The 18,414-nt window shown below is 40.9% G+C and overlaps 1 long non-coding RNA gene across 1 annotated transcript; it reads left to right on the forward strand.

Annotated features, from left to right (window-relative positions):
* Positions 1 to 5,278: 5,278 nt before the first annotated feature.
* LOC131507818 (uncharacterized) lies at positions 5,279 to 11,813 on the forward strand. Its single transcript, XR_009259731.1, has 3 exons — positions 5,279 to 5,344; positions 6,716 to 8,385; positions 11,266 to 11,813. It is a non-coding gene; the product is annotated as an uncharacterized LOC131507818 (long non-coding RNA).
* The last annotated feature ends 6,601 nt before the right edge of the window (positions 11,814 to 18,414 follow it).

Consider the following 18,414-nt stretch of genomic DNA (forward strand, 5'->3'; position numbering starts at 1 on the left):
AATTGGTTTCCATACAACACCCAGTGCTCATCCCAAAAGGTGCCCTCCTCAATACCCATCACCCACCCTGCCCTCCCTCCCACCCCCCATCAACCCTCAGTTTGTTCTCAGTTTTTAACAGTCTCTTATGCTTTGGCTCTCTCCCACTCTAACCTCTTTTTTTTTTTTTTTTTTTCCCTTCCCCTCCCCCATGGGTTTCTGTTACGTTTCTCAGGATCCACATAAGAGTGAAACCATATGGTATCTGTCTTTCTCTGTATGGCTTATTTCACTTAGCATCACACTCTCCAGTTCCATCCACGTTGCTACAAAAGGCCATATTTCATTTTTTCTCATTGCCACGTAGTATTCCATTGTGTATATAAACCACAATTTCTTTATCCATTCATCAGTTGATGGACATTTAGGCTCTTTCCATAATTTGGCTATTGTTGAGAGTGCTGCTATAAACATTGGGGTACAAGTGCCCCTATGCATCAGTACTCCTGTATTCCTTGGATAAATTCCTAGCAGTGCTATTGCTGGGTCATAGGGTAGGTCTATTTTTAATTTTCTGAGGAACCTCCACACTGCTTTCCAGAGAGGCTGCACCAATTTGCATTCCCACCAACAGTGCAAGAGGGTTCCCGTCTCTCCACATCCTCTCCAGCATCTATAGTCTCCTGATTTCTTCATTTTGGCCACTCTGACTGGCGTGAGGTGGTATCTGAGTGTGGTTTTGATTTGTATTTCCCTGATGAGGAGCGACGTTGAACATCTTTTCATGTGCCTGTTGGCCATCCGGATGTCTTCTTTAGAGAAGTGTCTATTCATGTTTTCTGCCCATTTCTTCACTGGGTTATTTGTTTTTCGGGTGTGGAGTTTGATGAGCTCTTTATAGATTTTGGATACTAGCCCTTTGTCCGATGTGTCATTTGCAAATATCTTTTCCCATTCCGTTGGTTGCCTTTTAGTTTTGTTGGTTGTTTCCTTTGCTGTGCAGGAGCTTTTTATCTTCATAAGGTCCCAGTAATTCACTTTTGCTTTTAATTCCCTTGCCTTTGGGGATGTGCCGAGTAAGAGATTGCTACGGCTGAGGTCAGAGAGGTCTTTTCCTGCTTTCTCCTCTAAGGTTTTGATGGTTTCCTGTCTCACATTCAGGTCCTTTATCCATTTTGAGTTTATTTTTGTGAATGGTGTGAGAAAGTGGTCTAGTTTCAACCTTCTGCATGTTGCTGTCCAGTTCTCCCAGCACCATTTGTTAAAGAGACTGTCTTTTTTCCATTGGATGTTCTTTCCTGCTTTGTCAAAAATGAGTTGGCCATACGTTTGTGGGTCTAGTTCTGGGGTTTCTATTCGATTCCATTGGTCTATGTGTCTGTGTTTGTGCCAATACCATGCTGTCTTGATGATGACAGCTTTGTAGTAGAGGCTAAAGTCTGGGATTGTGATGCCTCCTGCTTTGGTCTTCTTCTTCAAAATTACTTTGGCTATTCGGGGCCTTTTGTTGTTCCATATGAATTTTAGGATTGCTTGTTAGATATAGATAGAATTTTTGAGCCCCAAAGACCTCCTTAAGTATCCCAGACACTTACTAACTGTGTACCTGTGAGCACATCAGGTTCCATACGTTTAGAATGGCAACCATATTGATATCTTTCTTACTGGATTGTACCCAAACCGTGGAAAACCATCCTAGCCATAACACCCGGCACAAAGTAGAGACACAATACGTGTCCCGTTCATTTTCCTCCCACTGATCCCCATCCAGGAACTCAATATTTGCTTTCCATTTTTCTTCATTGGCTAGCTGCTTAGAGCCACTCCATAACTCATGAGAAGCCATGCTCTTTTCCTTCAGTGGACACGGAGGTGTAGGCAGCATCGGCACACCCAATGGGACAAGTGAAGATTCTCTGAGCCTGCCAGAATCTCACCGCAGCCAAACATCTTCGCTTATTTTGTTCTTTCCATCCCATCTTTGGAGGGATTGTTTTGATAAGCAGCAAATATTTCAGGATTCAAATCTTGAGTAGCCTTCTCAAAATGAAACCCCAAGCCCCTAACCTCCAATTCTTATTTCCTCATTCTTTTGCAAAACTGAAAGAGGAGAAATAGCCCCTGGAAAGAAAGGCAGCAAGGAGGCCGAATGTTTACACAGTATTACAAGAAAGTGGATATGGGTATTCCATGGACATGGTAATTTCTTTAAAAAAAATTTTTTTTTAGTGTTTCTTTGTTTTTGAGACAGACAGAGCATGAGCAAGGGAGGGGCAGAGAGAGAGGGAGACACAGAATCTGAGGCAGGCTCCAGGCTCCGAGCCGTCAGCACAGAGCCCGACGCGGGGCTCGAACTCACGGACCGCGAGATCATGACCTGAGCCGAAGTCGGACGCTTCACCGACTGAGCCCCCCAGGCGCCCCTGGACAGGGTAATTTCTTAACTGGAAAGAAGGGTTGTGCATTCAAGTTAACAATCCACATTACTAATCTTCTATGTGAAAGACACAGCACTTCTTAACTGACTTTGCCAATACATTTTATATAGCAGCCTCTGTTATTAACTCACTACTCACTTCCAGCTCTTATGAAGTGCTTGTTCATTAATAGATTGTGATGGTCTTGTGTCTCCCACAGGAAAAAAAAAGGAGATTAATATGTATTGGACATCGATGGGGTGTCAAGTTCATGACACTAGTTTTCTATACTCAGAGCTACAGTTCCCTGTCTTCTAAGGACTTGGGAACAACAAAAAAAAATAAGATTACATTCCAAAATCTAAACTTCAAGGTCAGCACATGGTGGGGGAAGCAGCCTAAAAGAAGCAGCCTAAAATAACAGTGGGGACGGACTCAAGAGGTTATTCTAATCTGGAGGTAGCTAGCAAAGTTTGGGCTACAGGAGCATGATAAGGTTGGGTCATAGAGAATGGTATTAATAAAATGATGAGAGAGAAACGGTGCCAGCTGAAGGTAATCAGAACAGTACGTCCGAGGGGCGCCTGGGTGGCTCAGTCGGTTAAGCGGCCGACTTCGGCTCAGGTCACGATCTCGCGGTCCGTGAGTTCGAGCCCCGTGTCGGGCTCTGGGCTGATGGCTCGGAGCCTGGAGCCTGCTTCCGATTCTGTGTCTCCCTCTCTCTCTGACCCTCCCCCGTTCATGCTCTGTCTCTCTCTGTCTCAAAAATAAACTTAAAAAAAAAAATTAAAAAAAAAAAAAAAAGAACAGTACATCCGAGAGAAGGAAACAGATAAAGATGTGGTCAATTGGTTCCATTCCTCCCCAGGGGAGAGGGCTTCTTGGTCAATAAAACTTGGGTAAGAATTAACATTCTTAATTTGCCACGATCACCTTACGTTCTAAAAATCCAGAAATTATCTTAAAAAAGAATGTTCCTCAAGATCATTCCATTCTTATAGTTTGACACTCATCTAAAAAAACCCTTCTGATCAAGACAGATTACTTAATGACAGAGAGAGCCTACACTCAAAAAGATTTCAAAATAATCTCATTCTTGGGATACAGTCTTTTTCCTCTTTGAAAACATTGCGTCTATTTCTACCCCTTAAGTTCTAGATAAGATCATCTCAATCCCCACAATGTCTTTATAGAAAAGTTCAATATTCTTCCTAATATTTCTGAGAGTTTTCCATGGGGGCGTAAAGGGGGCATGTTCATATTCTTGGGATCACTTTTGGCTCTAATTTGCTATCTTTAAAAAAAAATGTTTATTTATTTTTGAGAGAGAGACAGAAAGGGGGGGTGGTCAGAGAGAGAGGGAGACACAGAATTCGAAACAGGCTGTCAGCACAGAGCCCGACAAAGGGCTCGAACCCACCGCAAGAGCATGACCTGAGCTGAAGTTGGACGCTCAACTGACTGAGCCACCCAGGTGCCCCTCTAATTTGCTATCTTTGCTCATTTTGGGTTTGTGGCTGTTCCTTCATCCATTGATCCAGGAAATTCAACCTTTCCTTCGTAATGACAAAAAAAAATGTACAATATATACAGGGCCAGAGTAGGCATGGAAACATTCCCTGTACTTTTGAGATAATGGCACTTTAGATCGGTGCAAATAACTTTAAGGTAAACCTTAGACATCCTTGTTTTCTTCTAGCATCCTGGTCATTTGTCTCTTTGCCATCCTTTTCCCTCATTCTCTACTCTTTCTTCTGGGAAGTATCCACCAACCTACCTGGATACACACACGCGCACATGCGCGCGCACACACACACACACACCCCTTTCCATTTTATTTTGATGAGATCTCAACTTTCCCCAGTGCCTGGCCACAATTCAGTTTAAGTTTTGAAATAATGACTGACATGGACCTACTTCCATTTTCGAATAAATAGCTATGCAATTTCCCAATGCAGTTTTATGACGGTTCAAGTTCAGATCCAGTTACAGTAGCATTCTGTCAGTTACCTCCATCTGCTGTGCATTTTGGTTGGTTTCACTGAAGCCGTTCACCTCTGAGGCTGCCGTGACTAGGTGGCTGGGCTTTCAGAGCAGGAACTTAGATCCAGGACTTGAGGTTACTCAGCTTTAGCCAGACTATCTGTCAATCACAGCACAGGCCTTCTTCTCTTTGTTGTAAGTCCTCGTATTTATACCTGCAGCCATCTCTAAGACTCTATTTTCCTAGGAAAGTCGTAACATAGAAAACATCCTTTAATGACTCTGGATCCTCCAGGCACTACAAATTATTTCCATTCTTTTTTAAAAAATGTAAGTTTATTTATTTTGAGAGAGAGAGAGAGAGAGAGAGCACAAGTGGGGAAGGAACAGAGAGAGAGGAAGAGAGAGAATCCTAAGCAGCCTCTGCACTCCCAGCAGTGCCCAATGCGGGGCTTGGACCCACGAACCATGAGATCGTGACCTGAGCTGAAATCAAGAGTCAGAAGCCTAGCTGACTGAGCCACCCAAGCTCCTCCAAATTATCACTATTCTAATTTTTACAGCTGAGATAACTGAGGTTTAGTGGAGTTTAAGGTTATTGCTCAAAGTTACCCAGCATGTAGCTGAGCTGGAATTTATCTTGATTTCCAACTCCATCCCTTTGTTCTTTCTGCGATACCAACAAAGCTTATATTTTTACGTAGAGCCCGTTTATATGTCTAACTGGTAAGATATTCTTTCAACTAAAATACAAACCCTTTTTCACAAAATTCTTTGCACAGCTCTGATAAGGTATTGCTTGAGTGTGGGATCTTTAAAATCACCGTTGTTCAGGAGTTTGAAGAGTCACCCTTTGTCGAAGGACTAACAAAATTGCCTGCCCTTGTCTATTTCACTTCCAGGACGCCTACTGCAAATACACGGACTGCCATTGTCCCATTTTCCCAGAGCGGGCTTGAGGTCAGGTATGTGTGATTCTTTGGAGTAAATGTGTCATAAACTAGAACATAATAATTATGTGCACATGTATACAGTTCAGCCCCAAGAGATGCGATGCAGCTGAACTTACGCTTTCAAGAGCAGTTGGAGCAAAGTGAGCCCAACTAGGAATTAAGATGCACAGAAGGTCTTTGACTGCATTTATGTAGCATGCCTCAAACTGCTCTATTCAGTCACATCTATGGCTCTGATTCAAATTGCAAATTATCTCAATAAATACCTGGCTACACTGGGGAAGCAGGAATAATTGCACACATTTGGGGATGCGGCCAGCATACACTGCACCTTCAGAGGGGCCGCTCTCTCTAAGTCCGTTCGTCAGGGTCTGAGGTCAATAAATGTCTGACGGATGAGACTTCAGTTGGAAACCTGGGGGAAGCTTGGCTCTTGCAGAAAATGAAGGAACTGCATGTCCCATCCTCATTCTATAGAAGTAGAAAGATGCTATAAATAAAGATCCAGTTGCAGTGGATTTCAGTGAAGCCTTCACTCACTGTACCTTCCCTCCGTAACTTATGATGGGCCCTTTCTGAGCTGAATATTAAAGAAGAAGCCTGAGTTGTCACATAGCATGAGCAGAGGAAAGAGAATCATGGAAAGCGGAATATGTAGCAAGATTAGAGACGCGTGGTTATTGGAAGGGAGGTCTCCTCTGAAGAGCAGTTCAGAATTCACTAAGAGGAAGGAAGTATGTCAATGACAGAGCAGCACAGAGAATGAGACCCATGGAGGCCTTGAGTGAAGATTGTGGGCTTATGCTATAAGTAACATCTAGGGTTGAATTAAGCAAAATTCCTCTTCCTTCTATGCAGAGAGGTGGGATAAACAAATAATTGGAACATGTTAGGTAGCGATATAAAAATCAAATCGGTTGAAGCTGAAAAACCCCGGTTGTTGGAGCCAGAAAGACTTCATTCAGACCTCAGGGCTACTGCTTGTCAACAGTGTGAACTTAGACAAAGCCTGAGCTTCTTCTGATTACAGCAACAGGAACAATTCCAGGGTTGCTTTAAGAAACAGACAGTGGAACTCCGTGTCTTTGTCAATCGCTTGTCATGTAGTAGTCGCCCCAAATGGCATCCATGGGAGCATCTGGATAGTGAAGCCAAGAATAAGAAGTCCATGGAAGTGGACAAAGCAGTTGCTTTTGCTGGAACACCACCACCAACATCAATAGTAATGCTAGCTAGTATACATCGAACACTATTCTAGAAGCACTATACCTTGAATATACATTGAATGTATAGTCTATACATTGAACAGAAACTATTCTAGAAGCACTTTACATGCATCTGCAGTCCTACGAAGCACACATTGCTATTGTCCTGCTTTTGCAGACGAGAAGAGTTCAGCACAGAGGGGGTAAGTGCCTTGGCCAGAATCAATGCACCCAGCAAGAAGCAGAGCCAGGGTTCTGGGTGGGTCTGCCTCCAAACTTACACTCCTAATCACAGCCTGATGAGGCTTTTACACTGGGTAGTGCATGATAGCTGATCAGCTTCTAGCAAAGCTTGTGACGCAGAGAAATTATTCTGTTGATATTTATTTAATATGTGGACCCAGGATCTCTCTGATAGATACACAACACTTCATTTTATGGTTGGGTATGCTGAGGGTCAGTGTGGCCAAGTGACTTCCAAAGGCCACAAAGCTAGTGAAGAATGGAATGAGGTCAGGAGACCAGGTCTCCTCAACTTCAATCCAGAGCTGTCGCTTTTGCGTAGGGCTGGAGGGCAGCTGACAACTGTATTCTCAGTCGAGGTGGAAGCTTCTTTGGTCCCTGGCCTGTACTGGCTCTAAATCCCATTTTCAGCAACACGCACTTTGGACACTTGAGATTTAAGGTGCTGTCTCCACTTAAGATCACAAAAATGTGGTAAGATAGTATTTTTGATTTGTAACACTACCGGCATTTCTTACATTTGAGTGGCACTACATACTTCACAAAATTAGTTTACAAATATTCTCATGTAGTCCTTACCATTTCCTGTACTGACACTAGACTTTAGCTTTTTTTTTTTTTTTTTAAGATTTTATTTTCTTAGGTAATCTCTACACCCAACATGGGGCTCGAACTCGGAACGCTGAGATCAACAGTCACATGCTCCATCAACTGAGCCAGCCAGGCAGCCCTACCCTCCTGCCTTTTTTTTTTTAAAGATTTTATTTATCTTTAAATTTTATTCATTTATTTTTTTTTGACACGAGACTTCAAAATTGGGTTGATTCTTCTAGAACCTCACCCTTATCAACATCTAATATAAAAGGAAATCCAATGCTACTAAATAGCTATCGATCAAGTAATCTCACAGGTCTTTCCCCTTCCCACTCTATCACATTATCTTTGGTTTGATTTTACCTCCTTAGCGCTGACTTTGGTTTCCTTCTCTATCTCACCCAAAAATGCCTCTTTCTCTGTGCTTGGCACGTAAACCTCTACTCTCCTGCTGGGTTCTTATTTAATCCACACTAGGGTCTTGGAAGCTCACCTATCACAAGAATAAGGTCCCGGATTTGGGTAGTATCTGCCTTGATGCGTCAGGTCTGTGCTTAAGGACCAGCCTGTGAATAAAGGTTTCTGTGTTTCTCAAATGAGGAAATAGGCTCACACAGTCCATGTAACTTGCTTAAGAGTAGAGCAGAGCCTGCTGGTTGTTCCTCAAAACTCATCTCATTAATTTTTGCCAATATGACTTGAGATTTTTAGCTGGCCACATGGTCTAAAATAAGACTACAGTTCTTATAGTCACCTGACCAAGTTCTAACTACTGGGATGTAAGCAGAAGGCAGAAAAGGCGGCCTGGAGGACATCTGTTAAGTACCTTCTGCTCCCTTTCTTCTTCAACGTCTCTTCCTTTGTGATGGCTGCAACGTGAACTGGATGGGCGAAGCCCAAGAAGTTGTCTTAAGGCATGATGTGGAAGCCGCGTGTGAAAGACGATGGAACAACGAAATATTAGACTTCACCCTACGAGACTGTAAACTTCTGGATTCTGTGATATGACAGGTAAGTAGACCTGAGCTGCTATTATGTTAGTTTTTTGTTTTAATCTCTCGTGGTTTACCTAATCCTTAACCGATATGAGGTCACAAGGCTAGTTCCCAGCGCTTCTGAACTTTAAGCTCAATTGCCTTGACTCCAAAGGCAGTTGTTTTTATTTTACCCCACAACAACTGGGGGCCTCCAACGACCTCGCTTTCAGGGCTTCTGTGAGGATGAAATGAGGAAACGGGTAAGAGAGCACTTTGTAAACTCTGAGGCCTTATTTATATGTGAGCAAAAGCAGAATTTTGTATTTGTGGAGAGCCGTGGAAAAGTACTTAATGTCTTAGCTTGCTTGTTGGTTGAGCAGGTAGGGGAAGAAGGAAAGAAAGAAAACGCAAAAAGCCATGTTGTGCTAGAGTCCTGGATTCCAAGTGAACCGGAAACTCCTTTGGCTAATTCTAGGGCCAAAAGATGCCTTTCAAGTGGGGAAGGATGAGTTAGTCCGAGCGTCCAGGAGCTTTCTGACTAGCTGTGGTTTAAAGCTGCCCAAACTTCTGTGTAAATACACCTACAGCTTAAGTAAAATAGGAAGGATTGGGGATCGGGATTGCCCTAGTTGGGATATTCTCTGTGTCCAACATCTCCTCATGAAGGAAATTGTATTAGTAATAAGTCCGATTCCCAGTGTTGGAATTTGAATTGCTTCGGGAGTGAGCGGCCAGGTTTTCAGAGGCTTGTTTGCTTTATGAAGAGTATTGGGGTCAGTCTTTGCTGGCCAGAGGTCTCTAACCGGAGACAGGTTTCACACAGGGCTTTTCATATTTTCTGCCTTGAGCCAGACTCAAATACCAAGAAGTGTCTCAGGGGTATTTTTGCAAGTTCGCTCTTTTTCCTTTAGCAACTGTCAAACGGCAGCGAAAGCCAATGCTTAGAAGGTATGCATATGCTTCGAACACTTTGTTCAGGCTCCTCTGAAAGGTGTTGGGTTGCGTCCCAAAGCAAATATTGTTTTGGAATATTCTGGGGATGTTTTCAGCCCTTATTGCATAACTCAAGACTGATGATGTCCTATTGTGAAAAGATAAGGCAAAATAGAGTCATCGCTCAAGAGTCAAGGGCTGCAAGTCAAGGGCTAGGCAGTGTTAGGAGCAGGGTGAGGAAATTGTAATTATAACAAAATGTAACAGTCACCCCGCTTGTTTATGCCCCAGGCACTGTGCTAGCCCCTTACATATGTTGTATTACTTGAGCACCCTAACAACTGAGTCAGAATGATAATAGCATCCGTAGGTGAGAACAGATGTTGCTTTAGTGCTGGGTCTGGGTCCTGGAAGTTCCTTGCTGCCCCACGTATTGACACCTCAGTTTCTGGATTGTTACAGGGGGAGGGTTAGAAAGAGTGTTTACCTCTCCAACCATTCCTCACCCCTCCCTCCCCTCCCTTCCACTCTTCTTTCTCTTTCCTTTCTTCATCTCCCTTTTCCTTCTAATCTAGCGTCCTGGAGAGTCAGAGAGTGATTCTCTCTCACAGGGCTCTACTAGCAGGGGTTAGAGTTATGATTTTGAAATAAAGAACATGAACCTGAATTCAAGCAAGTTGGATTCAAAGAGCAAGGGGACGGGTAAAGAAAGATTGTCAGTGATTGTTTCCATCAGCAGTTCTCAGACTTTATGATCTCAGGATTGCTTTTACTATTGACAATATTGGGAACCCCCAAGGGATGTTAGTTATGTAGGTATATTTATTTACTAAATGTATCTAAATTGAAAAATTAAAATATTTATTAATCCGTTTAAAAGTAATAATAAATTACGAAATGCTAACATACATACTTGGGTGAAAAATCACCATATTTGGGTGAGAAGAATGTCATTGTGTTACTTTTTTGTACGCCTTTTCAGCGTTTGGTTTAACTGAGGAGAGCTCCTCTCCTACCTGCTTCTGCATTCGGTCCTTGTGATACGTTGTTTTGGTTGAATTATATGTAGGTAATGCAGCCTCCCCCAGGTGTATAACTAAACAAGGAAAGAGCACAGTAATTAAGTTTACAAATAATTGTGGATATTCTTCTTGGATACTGCAATAAAATTGCCAGTCGTAGTTTCTAACAGGTCAGTTGCAATGTATAATCCGGAAGTGTATTGATAAACTTTTTGGTTTTCTGTTATACTAAAATCTGTTGGTCCATCTTGACCTATTATGTAACATTGTATTATGGTCATTTGAAAAAGCAGACAAACAAACATTAGGTCATTAAATTATCCAGATCTAAAGTAATACTAAGATTTCCATTTGTTAATATCGCCACCGATCTTATCAGAAAAGTCTAAGGATAGAGAAGCTGTCTATCTCATGGTGGGGGATACAAGATTTCCAAAGTTCTAATTTTCACTTTTAAGCTTGAATTTTGTCATTGGCATCACAAGCGGCACTCTGTTGTTTTTCTTGACTACACAGCCTCACTTCATTAATGTTCCAGGAAATGTTTGTCTAATAATCAAGTTTGAGTAAACATAGTTTGCTAGCCATTCTTTCCCATGAAAATGGTATTTCATGAAAAAACAAAAGCAAAAATAAAAACAAGAAAACGCCAAATAATAATTCAACTTGGAAGTCAATCAATTGCATCAGTGTTTGTCCTGGAGGTGACCAAAAGACGGAGCTCTGAAGCAGGGGTGCGGTATGGACACGTCCCATTTCGCCCCACGAAATATTAAAACGTGGCTTGTAATCAAGAGCTGCGATGTCATAACATTAATAACTTTTAGTGCTTTTTTAAAGATGTTCTTAAGTAATACTGGCTTTTCTTGTCCACTTAAAAAAATTCCCTGCGAGTCTATAATGGTGAAAAATAGCTTAATTCTGCAGTAGAGATATTAACTCAGTCTTCATATTTGCAGCCACATCTTTCATTTGCCAAGTTACTGTGTCACGGGAAAGTGGCAGTGCTGTGATTTCTGCTGACTTCTTTCAGCAGACATTCGGCAGCAGGTTTTCTTCAGCTCTTAGCTACTGACTGTTCATCTTCAGCCAATGCACCATAATGAGCCCTGGAAGATGCGTCCGTGGATTTTCCACTTTAGTTTGAAAAGTTGCAACAAACAGTTGTTGGCTTAAAGGGCTTATTGCACCTTGATTTAAAATATTCCATTTCTGTTTCCCCAACTCTGGACGCTTGATTTTAGAATAACATCTCAATTTAACTGGCACCTTAATACTATTAAAAAATGCTGCATTGCTGGGTCACCTGGGTGGCTCAGTCGGTTGAGCGTCTGACTTCGGCCCAGGTCATAATCGCCCAGTTTGTGGGTTTGAGCCCCGCGTCGGACTCTGTGCTGACAGCTTGGAGCCTGGAGCCTGCTTCGGATTCTGTGTCTCCCTCTCTCTCTGCCCCTCCCCTGCTCATGCTCTGTCTCTCTCTGTCTCAATAAAAATAAAAACATTAAAGAAGATGTTGTATTGCATGATATGTAATCAAGTAAAATGTTTTTTTCCACAGTCACATTTTTACTTACAGTTCTCTATATACTTTCCTCATATTACAGTTTTCAGCATATCTTTTTCAGCATACTGTTCATATATTTAGAGGTAAATGGTGCAGATGGAACGTAAGAACAAATCTTCCAATCTCCCTTTTTAAGCCAATGATCTATGCTAAAATACAAGTGTAAAAATAAATACAGCAAAGTGTACTTATTGCCTGTTGTTTTCATGTTGGCACAAGGTAATTTTGGAATTTCAAACAAATGATTTTTGGACAAAAATAGGTTACAGAGGTTAAAGCAGATATTTCCAAAGTAAAGCTAAAACCACAGCAGAAGTACTAAAGAATAAGCCTGAGTTAATCTCAGAAAATGTACACATTTATTTTCTAAAACTACAACATTAGAAAATTCTAGAAAAACACGATAATGCACACCGATGCTATTAGTCATCAGAGGGATGATGTCATCACATATTATAAAGAATCTCGAAAAGTCCACCGTGGACTCGTGAAAAAAAAAAGAGTGAAAAAGTCAAATAATTCTGAACATCTGAGTAAAATAGTTTTTACCTTACAGATTCCTTGCGAAGGTCCTGCAGGCTGTAGGACCACCCTTTGAGAACTGCTAGGTACGAGCATTTAAGGCTGAAATACTTTTATAGCCTTGAAGAAGCATGATATATGGATAGATTGGTGTTAGGAGCTGAACTGTTTCCCCTCAACTATATGCTGAAGTTCATTTATTTATTTAACCCATAGTGCCACAGAATGTAACCTTATTTGGAAACGAGGTTGTTGCAGAGATAAGTCAAGAGGAGATCATCCCAGAGTAGGGTGGCGTCCTTACTAGAAGAAGGGGTAGATGAACAGGGAGAAGATGGCCATGTGAGAGCAGAGGCAGAAATTGAACTGCTTTGCCTACAAGGTCTGCCTGTCATTACACAAGAAAGGCATGGAACAGACTGTTGTCCAAGCCACCCACCTCGTGGCACTTTGCTATGGCAGCCCTAGGAAACTGGTACGATAAGCTAGTTCCAAAGACACGTAGGTGGGAGAGTCATTAATTCCTATTGTAAATCCAGGAAAGGTGGTTCACCTATAATTAAAAAACTTTCTGCCCCAAAGAAACAAACCGATGAACGAACAAAGCCTGTCCTAGCCCATTGGAATGGATGGCATTTGGGGATCTGGAGCTTTATTCCCATCAGTGAGGAATGCTTGTAATCTTCCACTGTCACGTGTTACTGCTGGCCAGGGCTCTGGGCAAGTCTGTTCACCCTAAGGGGTGCTGGGCTGTTTAAGAGAAGATAACGGGAACCGAACCTACCGCGCTGATGTCCTGAAGCTGGCCTGGGTAATATGGAACAAAGACATTGGGAAGAGGGTATATTTTATCTCTAGCTCAGCCTCAAAGTGGACATTCTTCGGGTGAAAGGATAAAAAAAGTAGCATTAACTTTTATTCACACACTGAGACCTGCATCCTAAACTTAGATGCGTTTCTCTTAGGAGATGTGCTTCCATGTTCTCCAAAGAAACCTTTCATATCCTGTGACATCCAGTTTGACATTTTTGGGTTTGGTTTTCTCCCTCGTGTCCAATTTTCGTTGATTGTATCAAAATGTCATAGATACTACCTATCTAAAGGGAGAAGTGAAGGCAAATTATTCTTAGGAAAAGTGGGCTGCAGATTATCACAAGTTGGCTCTGTTTAATAGATAAGGGAATTCAGATGACAGAGAAAGACAATTACATTGATTAATACTGGGGCACAGAGAGAAAGAAATATTAACCAGAAAGGCTTTGACTTCCAATCCCTACTACTTTAACAGGCACCCATCCCACCCTCCTCTCCTCTCCCCCACCCCAAAAATCCCCTCATTTCTATTGAAGCTGTTTTCAACAGCAGACCTCTCAGTGACTTTAACTTCAGAGGTTTGGAGCTTTTATCCCCTTGTTTAAACTAATTCATGGTCATACGTGTGGGTTACTCTGGTTTTACTCTGTCGGTACAGACACAAACTATTTTGCCACAATTAATGTTTTGGTCAACAATGTGCAGACTTAAAGGCCTGAGTTATATGACTAGGCAAATAAAAGCAGACCACAAAATTTGGTCTCCTCTGGTTGGCTGTGATTCACCCATATGGGCAAGCCAGCCGTGGTGCCGCTTTCCCCGAAACCCCAGGAAAATCAGACTGTCGTGTTCTACTTCTTTGTCCCTTTATACAGATGCAGAGTCAGTCTGCCGAAATGGTGGGGCTCAAATATTTAATTTGTGTCATGCAGTGGAACAATTTCAACAGGTAGCGATTAGTCAAGTATCCCAACTGAAAAACATTCACACATCATTCAGAGACGCACGACCTTCTGGCCATTATTGCAGGAAAGGAGCCGCCTGGGAGTCCACGCGATTTTACAGATTCCAAAATATTTGATATAATAGGTCTTTTTTTTTTTTTTTTTAAAGGAGGGGTTCAGGCTACAAAATAAAAATTACTGATTTTGTGAATAAATATATTTTCTTAAATGATTTAGAAACCTCTGTTTATTCATTTACTGACAGTGTTTAGAATATATAGTAGCCAGTGTGTCTGCAGATATATTTATGTTGGACTGTTTGGCTTGGCTTCACCTCTGTAATAATTTATAACAGTTTCAATGTAAACCCTCCACTGAGCAGGTCATAAAGGTCCTGGATTTTAACCATCCTTGTTGCCGATAAAGCCACAGCACTGGTTCCTACCACCAGATGAGCTTGAGCTCATCTCTATCAGGCCTGTGGAAATTCTTGACTTAGGCAAGTTTAAATGCTAAAGAATTTTAATTCAGTTTCCTGTTTCTCAGCTTTGTGTTCCTTTTCAAAAGAGGGACTTATTTATTTACTTTAGTGTCTTTCTATTTTTATTTATTTTTAGGGCGTTAAAGACGTCACTTCCTGAATTATCGTGTAGGAATTAATTAATTAATTAATTATCTTTTCTTTATATTATATTATATTATATTATGTTATATTATACATTTAAAAATATACAATATTTTGTACATTATAGTACTTTATAAAATGTATATTTATATATAATACGTTATATATTTATATATGTATATTATATAGTTAAAAACATTATGCAACATTGTGCATAATATAATGGAATTTAGGGAACAGAACAAGCAAGCAAAGAAAAAAAGGGACAAGCAAAAAAAAAACAGACTTAAATACAGGGAACAAGTGGATTTTATTTATTTTCAAGAAATAAATCTTTAGAAGCCATTGTCAAATAAAATTACGTTCTTGTATTTAAAAAAAAACCTGATTAAGATCAACCTTCATATGTGTATTTATTTATGCTCTCACTCTGTAATTGACAGATACTGGCATAAAATGGGGAAAATAATCCTGATGCTGAGTTCTTTCTTTTTTTTTTTTTTTTGATACGAAATTTATTGTCAAATTGGTTTCCGCACAACACCCAGTGCTAATCCCAAGGTATTTCTTAATATGTGTCAATTTCAATTAGCTGATGAGACGCATCAACGTTTGCACTATAGCTTCACTTTCAAATTTTCTTAAATTTTCTACTTTATAGAAATATTCCAGGTATTTTATTTGAGATTTGGATATATTTCTAGATATTATATTGACAGATTCTTAATGTCAAAACATCCTTATTGTTAATTAATGTACCCTATTCCAGTTATGAAATTGATAAAATGCTTTCAATACAATTTAATATATTATCTTTAACTACCTATGTAATATATTCCTTATTTTGGGAGGCAGAAGAATTAGTAGTTTTTTTTCCAAAGGAAAAAATAAACACCTTTCAAGAGAGTTTATAGGGTGCATTTGGGAAAGAATGAACATTTCTGAGAAAGATCAAAGTGATAAAAAACCACTTAGTGGTGAGTAAAATGTATACAATTCTATAGCTTAAAATGAATAATCCGTGTAAAGAATGTTTTATAATTAGGAACCTGTTAACTCTACGAGTACGTCGACAAAATTGGTCATCATACTCTGGTTTGCTAATGTTTACCATCTCTACATTCATTTATCCATTTTTGCAAGAAGTATTTATTAAGCGCCTGCTTTGGCACTCCTCACGGCATTTTGCAAACTGGGTGTGGTTACCTCAGTTTCACAGGTGATAAAGGAAAAGATCTGAGAAATTACTTAAAGGGGCTCAATATCGACACGGAAGACTGAGCGGAGTGGAGATCTGAACAGTTTCCGTTCAGTTTTCAAAACAATGGTGGGCGGTTGTAAAACTAGCTCTGGAATGAAACAGATCAACATATGCCTACTGCTGAGGCCTCTTGCTAATAGCGTGACCTTGGTCAAGTTGTTTAACCGCCAGAGGCTTCAGTTTCCTTTTGTTCACCTTGCAATCCATCCCCCACCCCCTCTAGCTGGTTAAGATCCAAAAAGCTCTAGTCAGGGGGCACCCGGGTGGCTCAGTCGATTGAGCAGTTACGGTCTGACTCTGGGACTACGGACTTCGGCTCAGGTCAAGATCTCATGGTTCATGAGATCCAGCCCCCAGTCCTGCTCTGTGCTGACAGTGCAGAGCCTGCTCGGGATTCTCTCTCTCCCTCTCTCTCTGCCTCTCTCTGACTTGTACTCTCTATCTCAAATAGGGGCGCCTGGGTGGCTCGGTGGGTTAAGCGTCCAAGGTCATGATCTCACGGTCCGTGAGTTCAAGCCCCGCGTCGGGCTCTGTGCTGACAGCTCAGAGCCTGGAACCTGTTTCAGATTCTGTGTCTCCGTCTCTCTCTGCTCCTCCCCCGTTCATGCTCTGTCTCTCTCTGTCTCAAAAATAAATAAACGTTAAAAAAAATTAAAAAAAAAGTAAAGAAAGGTACGTTAAAATTTTTTAAATAAAAAAAAAACTACACACACAAAGAGCTACAGTCAGAAAATGGGGCTGGGCGTTGAGAATCTTGATCCCTGGGCATTCAACTTGGGGCAAAAGGGGGTTCATGGTTACTGACTCATTCGCCAAGGTAAGACACGCCTTAGGTGTCTGAAAATTAAAAACAAATATCATATGGCCTTAACACATAAAATAGACTTATAATACTTTGGAACAATCAATAAGAAACAGAAAAAATATAAAGATGATAATTCTTTATGCCACATTCTCCATTAACTACTGCTAATATGTTAACATCTATATACATACATAGGGGTGTGTGTGTGTGTGTGTGTGTGTAAATTTACACCTGTAGGATCATACTACACTTACAGAAACAGGGCCACACTGCAAATTTTTACCAAAACCGGAATATGAGCACAACGTTTCCAGGTACATAATTTTAGTGGCTGGATAGTATCAGATGTACAGGTATAGCTCTATATACTTGCCTAGTTTCATACTGATAAGCATTTAGCTTCAAGAAGCGTCCTTGTACAATTGCTCACTAATGCACTAGACATCATAGGAATACATTCTAGAAATGAGATTACTAAATCAAATTGTATTCCTCTTTCAACTGTGACATAACACAAATTGCTTTCTCGAACAGCTGTATAAATTTATACTTCCAGAGTGTGAGTACCTATTTTCTAGGCAACACTGAATTTCTCTACCTTTGAAAATCCTTTGCTAGTAGAATGTGTGAAAAAACGGTAACTTTCAGAAGTTATTCATTTCTTAAAATGGGAATCACCACCTTTTTGAAACATGTTTTGTTTTGTTTTGTTTTAAAGAACAGTTTTAGATTTACAGGAAAATTGTGAAGGTAGTAGAGAGCTCCTATATACCCATTTTCTGTATTATTATTATTTTTTTTTAATTTTTTTTAATGTTTATTCATGTTTGAGAGACAGAGAGAGAAGTGTGAGCGGGTGAGGGGCAGAGAGAGAGGGAGACACAGAATCTGAAGCAGGCTCCAGGCTCCGAGCTGTCAGCACAGAGCCCGACGCGGGGCTCGAACTCATGAACTGTGAGATCATGACCTGAGAGAAGTCGGACGCTTAACAAACTGAGCCACCCAGGCGACCCCGTATTATTATTTTTTTGTCTATTTGTTTTGAGAGACAGAGAGAGTGCAAGCTGGGGAGGGGCAGAGACAGAGGGAGAGGGAGAATCCCAAGCAGGCTCCATGCTCCGTGAAGAACCTGCCACGGGGCTCGATCTCATAATCCGAGCCAATATCAAGAATTGGACGCTTAACCAACTGAGCCACTTTCCCTATTATTAACGTATGACATTAGTATCACATTAGTATGCTACATTTGTTATAATCAATGAAACCCTATTGACACATTATTTTCACTGAAGTCCATGCTTTATTGGAATTTCCTTAGTTTTGACCAGATGTTCTTTTCTTTCCAGAATCCTACCCTGATTACTACATTACAGCCTCCATGACCTCTTGTTGGCTGTGACAGGTTCTCATACTTTCCTAGTAAAGCTGATGCTGTGCCACCTTTGTGATTAGTTTATAAAAGATTGGCTTTTGTCTTTGGTGTATTCTCTTCCTCTCTGGTCACTTGTTTTAGGGAAAGCCAATTTCCGTGTCCTGAGAACATGTCAGGAAACTGAGGGAGAGGCTCATGTGGT

Source organism: Neofelis nebulosa, chromosome 3, assembly GCF_028018385.1.
Source record: "Neofelis nebulosa isolate mNeoNeb1 chromosome 3, mNeoNeb1.pri, whole genome shotgun sequence".
Taxonomy (NCBI): Eukaryota; Metazoa; Chordata; class Mammalia; order Carnivora; family Felidae; genus Neofelis; species Neofelis nebulosa.